Genomic DNA, 7577 nt, shown 5'->3' with positions numbered 1-7577 from the left:
TAGAAGTAGATTCTCCCCCCACCCCCAAACTCTTCTTCTGACCCAACTGTTATGTTGTGAAGACAGGGACTAGATTCAGTGATGGTTCAGTGTAGGAGGATGCAGCAAGCCTGAGAGGATGGCTGCAGCATTGAAGGAGTTAACTTCAGATGACCTAACTTGCCTCTGGAGTACAGTCAGAAGTTCAGCTCGTGCAAAAGATAGACTAGCCCCTTCCCCTGAGAATTGCAGGGGAACTGCTACAACCTGCAGGAGAGAAGCTTCAGTAGAACAGGGATGGAAGGTGGCCGCCCTGCTCTGTAGGGACCACGCTGGCTTTTAGTGGAGTGTAGGTCTCTCTCTGCCCCACTGTGGTAGTCCAATCATACAAAGCCACACCCAACTTTAAGCTTAAACTCCCTTAATTCTCAGTTTTGCTCTGTTTGTACAGTGCCTAGCACATAGTAGTGCTAGTCATGGACCAAGAGCCTAGTATGCTACCACAATATGTCCCTTCCCTAAAGAGCGTACAATCTAAATAGTGGGTATTCATCCACAAAGTGGGTATTTGCCCACGAAAACTTACGCTCCAATACATCTGTTAGTTTATAAGGTGCCACAGGACTGTCACTTTTACAGATCCAGACTAACACCGCTACCCCTCTGATACTTGACACCATGCAAGGCACTGCATTTAGCCATATGGACCGGAAATCCATCAACCTCATGAAGAAACTTTCACAAGTACAGACAGTCAGATACCATCTTCCCTTCCAAAGGCAAATGGATGGACATCGTACCAAATGGACTGAAGGTGAAAAATCCATTGCTATCTACAGACTGCACAGATCACAGTGAGAGATTATGCCACACACTATCAAAGAAACTGAGGAACCACCTGATCAGCATCCTCTACAGAAAACAGGAAAACATCAAAAAAAGAGCTCTCCAACCTGGAAACTCTCATAAATAACCAACTTTCCATACAAACGGACTTTACTAAAATAAGACAGGAGATCTACATTACACACTTCCTCTCTACAAAGGAAAAAGGTCTGAAAGCTGTCTAAAATCCTACCTGCCACATGGGGCCACAACAGCTGTACCCCTAACTTATCCAATAATATTGTCAATCTAGCTACACACTCAGCCTAGCAGAAGGGTCTGTCCTATCTTGCAAAAAGAAAAGGAGGACTTGTGGCACCTTAGACTAAAATTTATTTGAGCATAAGCTTTCGAGAGCTACGGCATCCGATGAAGTGAGCTGTAGCTCATGAAAGCCTATGCTCAAATAAATGTTAGTCTCTAAGGTGCCACAAGTCCTCCTTTTTCTTTTTGTAAATACAGACTAACATGGCTGCTACTCTGAAACCTGTCCTATCTTGGGGACTTTCTGCCCTGCCACCCCCACAAGCATGATACAGTTCTGCGGTGATCTGGAAGCCTTCTTTCGCCATCTCTGATCCAAAGAATACTTTCAAGATAACACTGAACAGCACACTGATACACAGATACCCTCCCACCAACAGCACAAGAAGAACTCCTCCACATGGACTCCTCCTGAGGGTCAAAATGACAGGCTGGACCTGTACATAGGATGCTTCCGCCGACGTGCACAGGCAGAAATTGTGGAAAAACAACATTGCTTGCCTCATAACCTAAGTCGTGCAGACCGCAACGCCATCCCCAGCCTCAGAAACAACCCTGACATTATAATCAAAGAGGCTGATAAAGGAGGTGCTGTTATCATCATGAACAGGTCTGACTACCAAAAGGAGGCTGCCAGACAACTCTCCAATACCAAATTCTACAGGCCACTTTCCTCAGATCCCACTGAGTAATGCACTAAGAAACTGCACCAACTACTCAGGACACTCCCTACACTAACACAGGAGCAAATCAACATACCCTTAGAGCCCCAGCCGGGGCTATTGTATCTACTACCCAAGATCCACAAACCCGAAAATCCTGGATGCCCCATCATCTCGGGGCATTGGCACTCTCACTGAAGGATTGTCCAGATATGTAGACTTTCTACTCAGAACCTACGCCACCCGAACTCCCAGGTATCTCTGTGACACCGATTTCCTGAGAAAACTACAATGCATTGGTGATCTTCCAGAAAACACCATCCTAGCCAACATGGATGTAGAGACTCTCTACACAAACATCCCACACACAGATAGAACACAAGCTGTCAGAAACAGTATCCCTGATGATGCCACGGCACAACTGGATGCTGAGCTCTGTAACTTTATCCTCACGCATAATAATTTCAAATTTGGTGACAATATATACCTCCAGACCATGGCCCCACAATATGCCAACATTTTTCTGGCTGACCTCGAACAACGCTTCCTCAGCTCTCGTCCACTCATGCACTTTCTCTACCCATGCTACACTGATGACATCTGGGCCCATGGGAAGGAAACCCTGGAAGAATTCCACCACGATTTCAATAGCTTCCACCCCACAATCAACCTCAGCCTGTACCAATCTACATGGGGGGTCCACTTCCTAGACACCGTGGTGCAAATAAGTGATGGTCACATTAACACCACCCTATACCGAAAACCCACCGACCGCTATGCCTACCTTCATGCCTCCAGCTTCCATCTCGGACACACCACACGATCCATTATCTATAGCCAAGCACTGAGGTACAACTGCCTTTGTTCCAACCCCTCAGACAGAGACCAACACTTACAAGATCTTCACCAAGCATTCTCAAAACCATGATACCCACACAAGGAAATAAGGAAACAGATCAGCAGAGCCAGATGTGTACCCAGAAGCCTCCTGCTGCAAGACAAGCCCAAGAAAGAAACCAACAGAACTCCACTGGCCATCACATACAGTCCTCAGCTAAAACCTCTCCAACGTGTCATCAGTGATCTACAACCCATCCTGGACAAAGATTCCTCACTTTCACAGGCCTTGGAAGGCAGGCCATTCCTCGCCCTCAGACAGCCCACCAACCTGAAGCATATTCTCACCAGCAACTACATACCGCACCATAGTAACTAACTCAGGAACCAATCCGTACAACAAACCTCGATGCCAACTCTGCCCATATATCTACACCAGCGACACCATCACAGGACCTAACCAGATCAGTCACACTGTCATTGGTTCATTCACCTGCATGTCCACCAATGTAACATACGCCATCATGTGCCAGCAATGCCCCTCTGCTATGTACATTGGCCAAACTGGACAGTCCCTAGGTAAAAGGATAAATGGACACATATCAGATATTAGGAATGGCAATATACAAAAACCTGTAGGAGAACACTTCAGTCTCCCTGGACACGCAATAGCAGATTTAAAGGTAGCCATTCTGCAGCAAAAAAAACCTTCAGGACCAGACTTCAGAGAGAAATTGCTGAGCTTCAGTTCATTTGCAAATTTGACACCATCAGCTCAGGATTAAACAAAGACTGTGAATGGCTAGCCAACGACAAAAGCAGTTTCTCCTCCCTTGGTGTTCACACTTCAACAGCTAAAAGAGGGCCTCATCCTCCCTGATTTAACTAACCTCATTATCCCTAGCCTGATTCTTGCTTGCATATTTATACCTTCCTCTGGAAATTTCAACTACATGCACCCGACGAAGTGGTTATTCACCCACGAAAGCTTATGCTCCAATACGTCTGTTAGTCTATAAGGTGCCACAGGACTCTTTGCCGCTTTTATTAATCTAAACAGAAAAGGTGAGACAATAGAGGGAGCCAGGAACAGGGGAGAGTATAAGGGACTACCACATCTTAGATGTGCTGGAGCTGTAACCACGCTTCTCATTATGCGCTTCGGGGGGTCCACTACCAAAACTGTGATGTATAAAGTGATAGGCAAATACCCCCTAGGACTTGAAAACGGGGGTAGCTCTCAACAAGGTCCGCTGTAGAGAATATCCACACATGGCTCTGATTGGGTTGTAGATCCCTAGCCCTGGTGGGTAAAACACCAGTGGACTGAACTGTAGTCCACCCCTTCTTTTGGAAGGGGCAGTAAAGGTACCCCAAAAGTTAGGAGGAAACAAGTCTTGCAGCTCTGGTAGTCATTGTCCACAACGAGGTGCCATCCCTGGAACCTGCCTCTGGCTTTTTCCAGTCACCAAGACACACTGACCAAGCCTGGAGTTCAGCTCTAGATTCATCTAAGGCAGGGGTGGCCAGCCTGTGGCTCCGGAGCCACATGCGGCTCTTCAGAAGTTCATTTGCGGCTCCTTTTGTAGGCACCGACTCCAGGGCTGGAGCTGCAGGTGCCAACTTTCCAATGTGCCAAGGGGTGCTCACTGCACAACCCCTGGCTCTGCCACAGGCCCTGTCCCTACTCCACCCCTTCCCCTGAACCTGCCCTCGTTCCTCCCACTCCCCCTCCGAGCCTCCTGCCTGCCCCAAAACAGTTGATCCAGAGGTGTGGGGAGGGAGGGGGAGGTGCTCATCAGTGGGGCAGCCTGTGGGCGGGAGCAGGGGGAGCTGATATGGGGCTGCTGACTTATTACTATGGCTCTTTGGCAATGTACATTGGTAAATTCTGGCTCCTTCTCAGGCTCAGGTTGGCTACCCTGGGAGAGGGGTTGTTTATTGGCATAAGAGCCTGGGACTCATCTGTGAGGAGAGGCAGCATTCTGTTTAAGATATTTCCTAGGTCTTTGTTCTCCATGCATGTTCACCACGCTTTCAACACTGAAATTAGGTCGCCCTAATGAAAGGGCAGCAAAGAGTCCAGACAGACCCCAATCATTGTAAGCAGTGGGTCATGCCTGCTGTTTAGGGGCACAGCAGCCACTAGCATTCAGCCTTACACTCAGGGCTGCTGGAGGCTGATGGCATGCTCTTGACTTTGGTGGTACTTCAGAGCGCATTCTTTAAGAACAAGAGCTGGCCTACATCTAATACATGAGGGCTTGGCCACAGTAGACAGTTGTCATTGTCTGTAGCAGGACTTGTACCTGCTGCCAATAGAGATGAATGCCCTGGAGTTCAGACTCCATGCAGGGATGTATGTTACATTAAGTTTATATTCTTGTGCAAGTCTTTATCCTAGCACATTAGGCAAGTGCTTTAACAGCTGTACTATAGTCACCTTTGCTAGCTGTCCTCACCCCAGTGGTTGAAGCAACCAACCTTTGTCCCAGATCTGACATAATTACCCCCCAGGCAGCTGGCGTAGGGAAGACCAACGTATTCAGCTCAAGTGACTTTGCTCATGTTGCTTCTTTGATGCCTGTACTGTAAAACTGAACAGCTTTGTCAGTATCTGCACAGGGCACCTTGTCATGTTTGGCAGCTGCTTTCTTGTCACGGAGCTGGAGCTAGACCTAGACAGGCAGCAGAATGCTCCCAAGACTAGATTTGCTGCATGCAGGAGTCCTACATAAAGCTCTAGCTATACCTCCAAACAGGCAGCCTGCAGGAAGCTGCTTCTCCAGCTGAGGAGGCAGAAGCAGTGCTGGAGATAATCGGAGGGAGGTGCCCAACTGTCTCAGCTACACGCTGCTGTTGGAATATTGCTATCACAGGCTTTCGGTGAGACGGGAAAGCGTCTCTGATCAACTCTGTTAACTACTGTCCTATCATTGCTGCAGAACACTGGTCAGCCCAGTTTGAGGCTGGCGTTGAGGTGGGTGTAATCTCTCTGACAACTCAGAGCACAAGAACGGAGGTAGAAGGGATGCAGAGGAGAGCACTGTGGTGTTCCAGCCTGGAAGAGGTGATGTAAAAACCAGCGAGATGGGAGGACTCCCCCCCAGAGCCAGGGCATCATGGTACATTTTGTCCACGCAGGCATTCCTAGTGCCCCAGTTGCCATAGTGTCTAGAGGCCGATGTGATGCTTCTGAATTTATGAGCGTCAGTGTTGGATGGCAGAGAGCTGCTGGATCACATCAGAGGCCCTCCCCGCCAGATGGGTAACAAGGCTTTGCCAAATGAAGCGCTCACTGGAGTGGTAATAGAAACATCCATTTATTAGGAAAAACAAGAACCTTATAAATAGTAAAATGCGGGATTGTTAAGTTACAATTTCCATTTCTCAGGCTCAAGGGATCTCAGAGCTGGGGAAACTTCTAGATTTTTTTTAAAAAGGGTCCACTTCTAAACAGAACCATAAGCATTAACTGTACATTTATTATATGGCAGCAATTTGAGGCACTATAGGTCCTTTTAAGACACACACAAACTGTCCCCTTCCCCCTATGAACTAAGACAAAGCGATGCCAATACCAAATGAGTTTCCAGCAGTCATTCTGGTAGGAGAGTGGAGTATGGACAGAAGTTAGTACTTCAAAGTTCTAAAATACAGGTCTGGTGGGATGTTATAGGAAGGTTCACAGAATGAGGTGCACTATCCGCTGTTGTTCAGCAGAGGGGAATTCATCCAGCTGATCCCATATTAGGACATTTGTCCCCACAAATGGTATTGTGCAGGTCAACAGCAAGAGGACACAGGCCTATTTATATTTCACTCACCAACTATCCTAGAACAGAGCCACTCTGTCATTTAGGTTCCCACCTCTGTTCCTTGACTTTAGCAAAGCTTTTGACATGGTCTCCCACAGTATTCTTGCCAGCAAGTATGGGCTGGATGAATGGACTATAAGGTGGATAGAAAGTTGGCTAGATTACCCATTGAGCCTGACAGTGATCAATGGCTCCATGTCTAGTTGGCAGCCGGTATCAAGTGGAGTGCCCCAAGGGTCGGTCCTGGGGCCGGTTTTGTTCAATATTTTCATAAATGATCTGGAGGATGGTGTGGATTGCACCCTCAGCAAGTTTGCAGATGACACTAAACTGGGAGGAGAGGTAGATATGCTGGAGGGTAGGGATAGGATACAGAGGGCCGTAGAGAAATTAGAGGATTGGGCCAAAAGAAATCTGATGAGGTTCAACAAGGACAAGTGCAGAATCCTGCACTTAGGACAGAAGAATCCCATGCACCGCTACAGATTAGGGACCGAATGGCTCAGCAGCAGTTCTGCAGAAAAGGACCTAGGGGTTACAGTGGACAAGAGAAGCTGGATATGAGTCAACAGTGTGCCCTTGTTGCCGAGAAGGCCAATGGCATTTTGGGATGTATAAGTAGGGGCATTGCCAGCAGATCGAGGGACGTGATCGTTCCCCTCTATTCGACATTGGTGAGGCCTCATCTGGAGTACTGTGTCCAGTTTTGGGCCCCACACTACAAGAACGATGTGGAAAAATTGGAAAGAGTCCAATGGAGGGCAACAAAAATGATTAGGGGACTGGAACACGTGACTTATGAGGAGAGGCTGAGGGAACTGGGATTGTTTAGTCTGCAGAAGAGAAGAATGAGGGGGGATTTGATAGTTGCTTTCAACTACCTGAAAGGGGGTTCCAAAGAGGATGGATCTAGACTGTTCAGTGGTAGCAGATGACAGAACAAGGAGTAATGGTCTCAAGTTGCAGTGAGGGAGGTTTAGATTGGATAGTAGGAAAAACTTTTTCACTAGGAGGGTGGTGAAACACTGGAATGCGTTACCTAGGGAGGTGGTGGAATCTTCTTCCTTAGAAGTTTTTAAGGTCAGGCTTGACAAAGCCCTGGCTGGGATGATTTAGTGGGGATTGGTACTGC

Source organism: Dermochelys coriacea, chromosome 10 (assembly GCF_009764565.3).
Source record: "Dermochelys coriacea isolate rDerCor1 chromosome 10, rDerCor1.pri.v4, whole genome shotgun sequence".
NCBI lineage: Eukaryota > Metazoa > Chordata > Testudines > Dermochelyidae > Dermochelys > Dermochelys coriacea.
The sequence above is the reverse complement of the archived record's forward strand: the minus strand, read 5'-3'. Positions refer to the sequence as shown.